Here is a 12393-nt window from a genome sequence, read left to right as displayed (position 1 = left end):
CTGCCAGAACAAGCCCTGTATACTTGGCAAGTCATTTACATCTCTAGACCACCATAAAGAGTAAAATGTCACTTATTAACACAGTTATCATACAGATTAATAAATATAAAAATTTAGCCAGTGTCTGACACATGCTAATTGTTCCACAAATGGTTATTAGGAGTATGATGGGAATAAATGACATATTAGTGCTTTTAATTGGCTTACACATAATGAAAGAATGGTATTGATATTACTCTATTAGGTGTAAGTGGCTAAAAAAAAAATAAAGGCAACTTCACACTAATCTGTGGTATGTCTATGCCCATTATTCAAATATCAGTTACAGCAGTATCTCATAACTTAATTCTCCCAACTATATGTGGAAGTTCCATCCAGCTGTCATAAAGTAAAGGGCAATTTACCTTCTCTATGTGAAACTGTGGATTACCGGTTGTTATAGACTAAATGTCTGTGTGTCCATCCCCCCACCCCCACCCCAAATTCATATGTTGAAGTCCTAACCCCTAAAGAGGCTATATTTGGAAATGAGGACTTCAAGGAAGTAATTAAGATTAAATGAGGTCATAACGGTGGGGCCTGATCCAATAGGGTTAATGTCCTTATAGAGAGACCAGACAACTCTCTCTCTCCAGCCAATGACCCCACACCCACATCACTCCCCCTGTGTACATGCACTCAAAAAAGGCCATGTGAGGACATAGCACTCAAAAAAGGCCATGTGAGGACATAGCAAGAAGGCCAGGAAGATAGCTCTCACCAGAAACCAAATCATCTGAGACCCTGCCCTTAGACTTCTAACCTCCAGAATTGTGAGAAAATAAATTTCTGTTTTTTAAGCCACCCAATCTATGATATTTTATTATGGCAGCCCTAGCCCAGACATCAAAGTGTACTTGAAAGAACTATAAACCCCAGGGAAAAAGTATTCCTTAAGTACCTTTAATTCTTATATATAAGCAGTTAAGCCCACTTAAATGCATAATATGTGCAACTCAGCATCCCTGATGTCTCAACAAATAATTCATGTACAATAAATTATACTTTATACCCCCTCATAGATAGCTCCCAGTACTAAAAGCTAAGAATACTTAAATATATTCAATCAGAAACCACTTGATAGAAAGCTAGCTTTTACAGATCAGGAAACACTGCATTAGCAACAGTAAGAAATATTTAAATGTCAGGATTTAAATATCCAATATAAAGGTGATGATCAAAAAAAAAAAAATAAAGGTGATGATCATATCTTTTGACTGAAAAATCCCCTGAAGGTGGACTACATCAGACACATGCTACATCCTTATCTTTAATATCTTTTTAAAAAATTATAGTTTGTATGGCTTTAATATTCACAAATTGGGTGCTCCTACACTGCTAGCTGATGTCAAATGTGACTGTCAGGCACACTGCCACTTAAGGTGGCTGTAAATAAACTATACACAGAGCCAAGTGCATCATCTGCAGCATGTTTAAGAATCCCAGTCTCATAGGGTGCCTAGGTGGTTCAGTCGGGCATCTGCCTTCAGCTCAGATCATGATCCTGAGGTCTTGGGATCAAGCCCCATGTCGGGTTCTCTGCTCATTGGGAAATCTGCTTCTCCCTCTCCCTCTGCATGCTCCCCCTTCTTGTGCTCTCTCTCTCTCTCACTCAGATAAATAAAATCTTAAAAAAAAATAAAAGAATCTCGGTCTTGTAGAGACTTTTACTCCTCATCAGCTTTTCACTTTCATCTCAAGGATTTATTTTACAACCACACCAAGAACACAGACTTCCCTCTTATAAGTGCACGTTATTCAGCCCAGTGCTACTGAATAGTATTGAGACATTGGTTATTTATAGCTGAAACAAAGAAGAATTTTTAATCTTGGCTCTAGTACTGAACATTTCAGTATGTCATATAAAGCTCCTTTGATTATCCTCTGGACATGAAGTCTGCCTTTCTTTGCTCATTAGCTGAGTTAGAGGGCAGAAAAAAAAAGCACTTTGCTGATCTTCCAAATATTAACACAATAGTAAACAAGTCAGATTCTGGAAGTGCCAACAGGAATGCTTCCAAACAACTGCAAAAGACTTCAGTAGTAAAGTCACCATTGTTCAATCTGATCCTATATATGGCTAAGTTGAGCACTGCATTTTCTCCATAGGCCTTCCTTATGACAAATTTGTGATTTTTAAAATTTTTTAAAAGAAGCAGGGCAAGGGCACCTGCGTGGCTCAGTCAGTTAAGTGTCCAATTCTTGATTTCAGCTCAGGTCATGATCTCACAGTGGTGAGTTCTAGCCCCATGGTAGGATCTGTGCTGAGCATGGAGCCTGCTTAGATTCTCTCCCTCTGCCCACCATCACCACTCACACATGTTTGCTCTCTCTCCCTTTCAAAAAAAAAGTACCAGCACAATTTTATAGAGCAGATCAATTTAAAAAAAGCATAACAGTTATAACCATTTTCATACACTGGCTGCTTAAGACTGATTTGGAGGGAGTACAAATACAAAGGAAACAAAGCAGAGATAAAGGCAAGACTCTTGAGAGTTCTAAAAATAAGGAAGTAATTGAAATATGCTTGAAGAAAGTGCCAAATACTCTTAAAAGGGAAAAAAAGAGAAAGAGTATAAATAAATGTTACAAAACATCAATAAAAGTCAGCATGATTGATAGTTTCAGCATTTACATGTTGAGCATCATCAAATCCAACTTTAATTCATAAAAAACCTATTGTTAGCAGAGTTAATATGACATGTGAGAAGTACCAAACACTTTGTCTTAAGTGGTCTTATGAGCTTTATTTAAACGCAAACAGGTGTGTATTCACTTAATTTAAAATTAGATCTACAAAATTTCCATAGCAGTAATTTAGTAACATGCTTTGTTGTCCAAATAAATATAAGAAGGTCCTGAACTTATTATAATAACTAGTGAAAATTTGAGTTTATATTTAACCCAATTCTAACTCCAACCCATAAGAAATAAGATTACAAGTAAGACTGAGTTCCATGTATATTTTAAAAAGACAGTCTCGGTCATCTTTTTATGGAACTCAATCAACTCACAATGCCGCAAATATATTTCAAAACATAGTTCTTTTACATGCTGATATCACAATATGTAAACATACAGTGCTCTTTAAAGGACAATCCAAAAGTTGTCAATCAAAAGTTCTCTATTCCTCAATGAAGTTAGGAGGCAATCCATAAAAGAGATACGCTGGTGGCACATTCCTGAGCCATCTGACTGATTCTTCTGTACACACTCCTGGAGAAAGAGAGATCATGGTGTCATCATGATCCTCAAAAGAAGACGCAGACTTATAATAGCTCATAGACTTCCCTTGGTCATCTGACCACCAATTTGCTGAACATTTGTGGCTGGTTGCATGTCACCATGAGACAGTTGACTTGAAGTAATTTTAATTATACTACATAAATGGAAGAGCTTTAGATTAATAGCAACATTGGCAATGCCCTTTGTCAGGAAATCTAAAACACTTCTGAACAAACTGTTGGGAAGAAACCAGCTGTATCTGCTTCTCATTAGATTTAAGTGGGTTTGATCTTTACAGCTCCAATAAGCAGAGCTATCTTGGAAACAGTGGCTGAAAGAACAGTAGGAATTGCTGACAGGATCCAGATGAAGCTAAATACACTGGTACTGGAGCCATCTCCAAAAATACCATACATGGCACTGATCAGGGGAGAAAATCTCAAAGTTCATTAGAACTCCATCCTGGACATTGGTGATGGAATGATGTATCTTGGTAAATTACACTAGACTTGCATATGTCCATTAGTTCCACAGTGGTACCATTCTTGCTGATACAAGAGATCAAGGAAAACCCTTCACAAACACCAGTGGGACCCATGGAATACAAGGCCCAGTGGAAAACAAATGATGGTGCCAGCTTTGGTGAAGCATCCAGCCTTCCCATCATCAGATAGGCTGATAATGCACGTGTCAGAGTTCATTTTAGAAATAGGACAATAGATGAGGCATCTGACTGGCTCAATTGGTAGAACTTGCGACTCTTGCTCTCAGGGTCATGAATTCAAGCCCCGTGTTGGGCATGGAGACTACTTAAAAAAAATTTTTTTTAATTAGGTAGTGTATCACGGTTGATGTCTATGCATTGTGGCCTCTGTTATGAGACAAAACAAGATGAGTGGCATATGAAGATCATCAACACATGGAAGCTTTCGCTTTGGTTGCAAAATTAATAAGTATCCTTAAGGCATAATTCAAGCACATGGTCGGCTCCTCTAGGGCCTGCCTGCATCACAATGATGTGACATATGTATATATTGTAAAAGGATTCCCACCATTGAGATAATTAATATCTGTCACCTCACAGATTTTTTATTTATATTTTTAGTAGAACACCTGAGTTCTACTCTCCTAGCAAATTTCAATTATATAGTATTATTAACTATAGTGACCATGTTATACGTTAGATCCTCAGATCTGATTCATCTTTTTTTTTTTAGTACAGTTCACACATGTTACATTAATTAGTTTCAGGTATCCAACATAGTGTTTCAGCTTCTCTATATGTTATGCTATGCTCACCTCAAGTAAACCTACCATCTATCACCATACAATGCTATTACAATACCATTGACTATATTCCCTACGCTGTACCTTTTAATATCATGACTTACTCATTCCATAATTGGGAACCTCTATCATCCACTATTCTTCACCCATTTCACCCACCTCTAAACCCTCTCCCCTCTGGCAACCATCAATTTGTTCTCTGTATTTATAGGCCTGATTCTGCTTTTTTCTTGTTTGTGCATTTATTTTGGTTTTCAGATTCCACATGTAAATGAAATCATGTGGTATTTATCTTTCTCAGTCTGACTTATTTCACTCAGCATAATACCTTCTAGGTACATGTTCTCAAAAATGGCAAGATCTCATCTTTTTTATGATTGAGTAATAATACACACACACACCATATCTTCTTTTCCATTCACCTGTCAACGGATACTTGGGTTGCTTCCATATCTTGGCTATTGTACATAATGCTGCAATACACTTAGGGGATCCTGTATCTTTTCAAATTATGATTTTTGTTTTCTTTGAGTAAATACCCAGTAGTAGAATTACTGGATCATATGATGATTCTATTTTTAATTTTTCGAGGAACCTCCATGTGGTTTCCCACAGTGGCTGCACCAGTTTACATTTCCACCAGTAGTACATGACAGTTCCTTTTACTCACATCCTCTTTTTGGGCACCTGGGTGACTCAGTTGGTTAAACGTCTGTCTTTAGCTTAGGTCATGAACTCACATCCTCTTTTTTATTCTACCATTTCACAGATGTAAGGTGATATCTCGTTGTGGGTTTTTTTTGTTTGTTTGTTTTTTGTTTTGCAATCTCCTGATGATAAGTGATTTGAGCATCTTTTCAAGTTGTCTGTTGACCATCTATGTGTTTTCTTTGGGAAAATATGTATTCAGTTCCTCTCCCCATTTTTAATCAAATTATTTGGGGTTTTAGGGCAGCCCCAGTGGTGCAGCGGTTTAGCGCCACCTGCAGCCTGGGGCGTGATCCTGGAGACCCTGGATCAAGTCCCACGTCAGGCTCCCTGCATGGAGCCTGCTTCTCCCTCTGCCTGTGTCTCTGCCTCTCTCTCTCTCTCTCTCTCTCTCTCTCTGTCTCTATAAATAAATAAATAAATAAATAAATAAATAAATAAATAAATAAAATTATTTGGGGTTTTAGCATTCAGTTTTTATATATTTCAGATATTAACCCCTTATCAGAGATATAATTTGCAAATATCTTCTGCCCTTTATGTTGCTTTTTTGTTTTGTTGATGATTTCATTCACTATGCAAAATGTTTTTTTTATCTTGGTATTGTTCTAAGGGTTAATTTTTATTTTTGTTTCCCTCACCTGAGGGCTATCTAGAAAAATGTTGCTATAGCTGATGTCAAAGATGTTACTGTATATATTTCTTCTAGGAGTTTTATGGTTTCAAGTCTCACATTTAAGTCTTTAATCCATTTTGAGTTTATTTTTATATATGGTGTAAGAAAGTGGTCATTCTTTTGCATGTAGCTGTTTGGTTTTCCTAGTACCATTTGTTGAAGAGACTATCTTTTCCCAATTACATATTCTTGCCTTGTTTGTCATAGAGTAATTGACCATTTAAGTGTAGATTTCTTTCTGGGCTCTCTATTCTGTTCCATTATCTGTTTTTTGTGTGCCAGCACCATACTGTTTTGATTACTACAGCTTTGTAGTATATCTTGAAATCTGGGATTATGATACCTCCAGCTTTGTTTTTCTTTTTTCAAAATTGCTTTGGTATTCAGGATCCCTTGTGGGTCTATGTAAATTTTAGTATTATTCATTCTAGTTCTGTGAAAAATGCTGTTGGTATTTTGATAGGAATTGCACTGAATCTGTTGATTGCTTTGACATTTTAACAATATTAATTTTTCCAAAAAAAAACAATATTAATTCTTCCAATCTATGAGCCATGGAATATATTTCCATTCGTTTGTGTCATCTTCAATTTCTTTCATCAGTGTTTTAGTTTTCAGAGTACAGATCTTTTACCTCCTTAGTTAAATCCATTCTTAGCTTTTTATTCTTTTTTGGTGCAATTGGAAATGGAATTGTTTTCTTAATTTCTCTTTCTGCTACTTCATAATAGTGTATAGAAATGTAACCAATTTCTGGGTATTAGTTTTGTATTCTGCAAATTTACAGGATTCATGTATTAGCCCTAATAATTTTTGGTAGATTGTTTAGGGTGTTCTACTTATAATATCATATCATCTGCAAATAGTGACAGTTTAACTTCTTCCTTAACAATATGACTGTATTTTATTTGTCTTATTGCTATGTCCAGGATTTCCAATACTAATGTGGAATAAAAGTGGTGAGAGTGGACATCCTTGTCTTGTTCCTGAGTTTAAAGAAAAAGCTCTCAGTATCAAACATTAAGTTTGATGTTTGCTGCAGGTTTTTCCATATAGAGCCTTTATTTTATTGAGGCCAATTCCCTCTAAACCCACTATGTTGAAAGCTTTTATCATATATGAACGTTGAACTTTGTCAAATTTTTTTTCTACATCTATTGAGAAGACCATATGGTTTTTACTTTTCATTTCGTGAATGTGGTATATCACTTTGATTGATTTGCAAATATTGTACCACTCCTGCATCCCTGATAATGTTAGTCTTGTAGAATGTATTCAGAATCTTTCCCTCCTCTTCTAGTTTTTGGAACAGTTTGAGGAAAATAGGTATGGACTCTTCTTTAAATGTTTTAAGAATTCACCTGTGTATCCATCTAGTCCTGGACTTTTTCTGGGAGGGGGGTTGCTTTTTGATTATCAATTCAATTTCATAACTAGTATTGGTCTTTTCAGATATTTTATCTCTTCCTACTTCAGTTTTGAAAGATTGTATTTTTTAGGAATTTACCCACTTCTAGGTCGTCCAATTTGCTGGCATATATTTTTTTGTAGTATTACAATCCTTTGTGTTTTTGTGGTGTCGGTTGTTATTTCTTTCACTTCTGATTTATTTATTTGGACCCTTTTTCTTTGTGTCTTGATGACTTTACCTAAAGGTTTATCAATTTTATCTTTTCAAAGAATCAGTTCTTGGTTTCACTAATCTCTCTCTTTCTCTCTTGTCTCTGTCACTATTTCTGCTCTGATCTTTAATATTTTCTTCTGTGTACTCAATTTGGGCTTTGTTTGTTCCTCTTTTTCTAGTTTGTTTAGGTGTATGTTTAGATTATTTAGTTAAGCTTTTTCTTGTTTCTTGAGGTAGGCCTGTATTATAATAAATTTCCCTCCTGAAACTGCTTCCACTGTGTCCCAAAGATTTTGGACTACTGTGTTTTTTCATTTTTATTTGTCTCCATGTATCTTTTTTTCTTTCTTCTTTGATTTCTTTGTTGACCCATTGGTTGTTTAGTAGCACATTGTTTCACTTCCATGTGTTTCTGTTTTTTTCCAGTTTTTTTCTTGTGGTTGATTTCTTTTTTAATACCATTGTGGTCAGAAAAGATGCAAGAAGTGATTTCAATCATAAATTTATTGAGACTTGTTTTGTAGCCTAACATGTGATATGTGTTGGAGAATGTTCCAGGTGCACTTGAAAATAATCTGTGTTCTATTGGTTTTTTTATGGAATGTTCTGCATATATCTGTTATGTCCATCAGGTCTATATGTCATTTGAAGACATTGCTTCCTTAATAATTATCTGCCTAAATGATGCATTCGTTGATGTAAGTGGGGTGCTAAAGTCTTCTATTATTATTCTATTGTCAATTTCTCTCATTAAGTCTGCTAATATTAGCCTTATGTATTTAGGTGCTCCTAAGTTGATGCATATTTATCATTGTTATATCCTCTTCTTAGATTGATTCCTTTATCATATGTAATGCCCTTCTTGTCTTGTGTTAGTCTTTGTTTTAAACTGTATTTTTTCTTATAGAAGTATTGCTACCTTGGGTTTTTTTTTTTCATTTCCATTTGCATGAAATATTTTTTTCCATCCCTTCACTTTCAATCTGTATGTGCTTTAGGTCTGAAGTGAGTCTCATATCTTATCCATCTTTTATTTGAAATTGTGTACCCCTATATCAACCTCTCCTATTTCTCTTACCCTCTCACCTAGCTTCTGACAATTACTCATCTAGTCTCTGTTTACATGAGACAGACTTTTCTTTAAATTCCAAATATAAGTGATAACATGTAGTGTTATTTGTCTTTCTGTATGTGGCTTATTTTACTTAGCATCACATAGACCAAGGTCACCTGTACTGTCATATATATACATATGATATATATATATATCATATATATCCTTTATCCATTCATCTGTCAATGGGCTCTTAAGTTGTTTCCATATCTTGGCTTTTGTGAATAATGCTGCAGTGAACATGGGAGTGAAGATAATCTGTTTAAGATAGTGATTTTGGTTGCCTTGGATATACATTCAGAAGTGGAATTGCTGGATTGTATGATAATTCTATTTTTAATAATTCGAGGAACTTCATACTCTTTTCCATGGTATATGGCAGTATGGGTATCCATAGATTCATCTTATTTAGTACTCTGTGTGTTCCTGCATCTGATAGCTGTTTTTTTATCCCAGTTTAGAGAATTTTTTAGTCATTATTTCTTTGAATACACTTTGTGTCCCTTTCTTTCTTTTCCACCTTTCTGGGATTGGTGCTCTAGAAGTCCCAGAAGCTAGTTTCACTCTTTTTCATTCCTTTGTTGTTGTTATTTTTTTAACCCCAAGATTCTAAAGCTATTAATATCAAAAGATAACTAGCTCAGGAGGAGGGGAAACAAACAAAACACAAAAGCAAAATCAGAAACTACAAAATTTTTGAATCACAAACACCCATTTTTTTTTTTTGTGGAAAAAATTTGTTTGTGAGCTAACCATACCATAAATTTCCATGAACTCTCTTAAATCTATCATAATTCAAACTAAATATACTTCCAGTTTCAGGCACAACTTCAAAAACTGCAGACACAGTCCACTGGACAACCTAACTTCATCAGGCAAAAGGCTTAAATGAAAATAGCCATCCACTCCCAAAAAGGTACAATCAGGTAACATCCAGGTCCTTTGCTGATAAATGAGAAAAATACTGCAGAAACCTCAAGTCACCAATTAGTCTACATTCATATGTTCAGGCTTCTATCTTTAATCAACAACTTTTCTAATACACATTTCTTTAAAAATGCTCATAAACTTAAAGATGGTAATCAAGTCCTCTATCAGCCTTCATCTATAATCAAAATATACTCCTCCTTCACATAAGCAGTTTTTCACTCAGATTTATCCCCCCTTCTTCCTGGTAACTAATGATGGGAAGGAATGACAAAAAGTAGTCCTTTGCTCACAGCCCTGAATAAGAGGGGAAAGTAGGAGATCCGTTGCTCTCTTCCATCTGCTCAGCGAGCTCATCCCACAAAGGAAGGTGCTCTGAGACCACACTCTTCCATTTTTCTTTTCTATCATTGACACTGGATTCTGCTCAGATAGAAAATAAAACATAATCTAACCCTGATAATGAATTCCTCCATCAGCCATGAAGGAGTCCCTCCTTCATCAGAGAACTAGTTCTAACTTTTTTTGAGCTAGATCAGTTACCTAAATTCAAGGAAGCATCCGGGAAATTCAAACAACCTAACTCAAGTCTTTTTGGCTTTCAAATACATTGTTTAGTTGTTAACATCTAACTTACATTTTAAATTACATATTTCCTTGCTAAAGAATAAAATATCATTGAGTTTCCTGAGAATTCACAGGCAGTGGGTGAAGAATTTTTTTTAAAAAATGGCTAAGAAGTAAAAAGAAGACAACTTAGAACTAGAATTTCCCCCAGTAAGTCCAGAAACTTACAAATCTATATGCAGTTGAGCAAGGATTCATGGCCTGTGTGTTTAAGTTTGTAAGAGCATGTATGTGTTTGAAAAGCCCCAAATGATCAAATCGGGGACTATTATTACCCTTTCTTATTTTTACCTTTTCTTATTTTCTTATTATTACCCTTTCATTGTTATGAAAACTAGATGCTTTGTAAATAGATTATCTAGGGTATTCAGACATTTTGTCCTTTCACCACATATATTTGAAGATTCGGTGCATTCTTCTCTATCCTGAAAAGCATGATAATCGCATTGTGAGTCACAAAAATAGAGATGGTATAAGAATACTAAAACGTTGATTTGGCCACCTTATTTGAGGAAAATATGTTCCTTTCTCACTAAATTATGGAAAGACAAAGAAGTTTGAGCTAGAAATATCAACCAAATTTAGATATATCCTGTTTGCAAATATGTGCATAATGATCTGGGAAACAAAGGCAGGAGAAAAATTATTAAATTTCCTTACTACCCACAGTCCATTGACAAGTCTTTGAAGCAGGCAGAATGACATTCCTCTAGGGACTCAACTGCCTCGATGTTAATACATTGCTAAGGGCAAAAGGCAATCTTAGCCTGATCCCCAGAATTCTCTAAGTCTACTTTAACATACAAAAATTCCCTTGGAAATTTCCTTTATCTCTACCCCCTAAGATACATGTTGGCAACCATCCCCCAAGCATATGGCCCGTCCATATACATCTGAAGGGTCTTATGCCTAAAGCTTTATTAGCCGGTAATAAACATCTTTTTCCCAACATTAGGTAGCCCCTTTGAGGTCCTGGAAACCTTGCTTCCAAATTCCTTAGAGCCTTAGGCTATCCCTAACTCCCTCCCAACTTGAAAGTATGTAATGGGCCACTCCTCATGACCCCAGTGCAACTCTTTCTGCCCATGGGTCCCATTTCCGTGCCTTAATAAAACCATCTTTTTGCACCAAAGACATCTCAAGAATTCTTTATTGGCCATCAGCTTCAAATCCTAGCATCTTTTCCATCATCACATAAGAGGTTACTTAGGTTACATTCTTTTTACCAGTACATTTTTGGCAAATAAAGCTTTTCAGATTGCTTATTATGTACCACTTAAAAATTAATTTGAAATATTTTACATTACTGTATTTACATTTAACCAAGTAAAACTAAATGTAAAGATCATAATTACTTCAATAACTTTAGAGAAAGTAGACCATTGCCTTACAGTGGTATTTTTAAATCCCTAATAATAATAGATAAAACTATAATATTTCACCTGACAAATCTGATCCATGTTTGTGGAACATTCAGAAAATTGGGGAAAACCCAGCAGGGCAAAAGTTTATTTTCCACACTGTGATGATCTCTTAAAAATTGCAAAATTCATCCCTTTCACAAAGGCCACAGTCTAGAGAGCTTTCCTCCAACATTAATCACTTTCATACCTGCTTCAACTTTCTGCAGAAGGTATGACTTCTGGAGATGACTTCTGACATGGTTCTATAGTCCCTGAAGATGAGTTTCAAATTATGCTGGCTGTCCACAAGCTATGGAAACACATCGGCTTCAGGTGCCATACTGAACTTACATCAGATTCATTTGCTCTTGCATTTTCTTCCACTGGTGTAGAATAGCTCCTCACTGGATAATCGATATTTATTGTTGTTTTGTAAGTTTCTCCTGCAAATCGTGTGCTGGCTCTTTAGCATCTCTACCAATTTCTCTTGTCCCTTTGCAGAGACCAGTTGCAGGACCAGTGCATCCTCAGATGGGATTCCATTTTCTCCTGCAGTTAGAACAATAATGTCATACATAACGGCTCGCCATTTTTCATTTCAGGCAATGTTTTGAGTTTAAAACAACAATGTTAATAATATGACTTCTTATTTTGGCAACTTTAAACTTAAATCATAAGTGTCCTGAACATTCTATCTATACCCCAACATGAAGCTTTAGGCTCTTCGGGGTTTTTTTGCATATACAAAAACCTTACATTACTT

At 35.6% G+C, this 12393-nt stretch overlaps 1 long non-coding RNA gene across 1 annotated transcript in view; it reads right to left on the bottom strand.

The window, feature by feature from the left end:
- Positions 1-2776: 2776 nt before the first annotated feature.
- The window catches only part of LOC144313648 (uncharacterized), a 42768-nt gene continuing 33151 nt past the window's right edge, over positions 2777-12393 (bottom strand). Inside the window, exons 2-3 of the long non-coding RNA XR_013379273.1 lie at positions 11982-12179; positions 2777-3255 (exon numbers count right to left, since the gene is read on the bottom strand). This is a non-coding gene — a long non-coding RNA (uncharacterized LOC144313648). The remainder of the gene's footprint in view (positions 3256-11981; positions 12180-12393) is intronic.

The sequence above is a fragment of the Canis aureus genome, chromosome 5 (assembly GCF_053574225.1).
Source record: "Canis aureus isolate CA01 chromosome 5, VMU_Caureus_v.1.0, whole genome shotgun sequence".
In the NCBI taxonomy this organism is placed as follows: domain Eukaryota; kingdom Metazoa; phylum Chordata; class Mammalia; order Carnivora; family Canidae; genus Canis; species Canis aureus.
The sequence above is the reverse complement of the archived record's forward strand: the minus strand, read 5'-3'. Positions and strand labels throughout refer to the sequence as shown.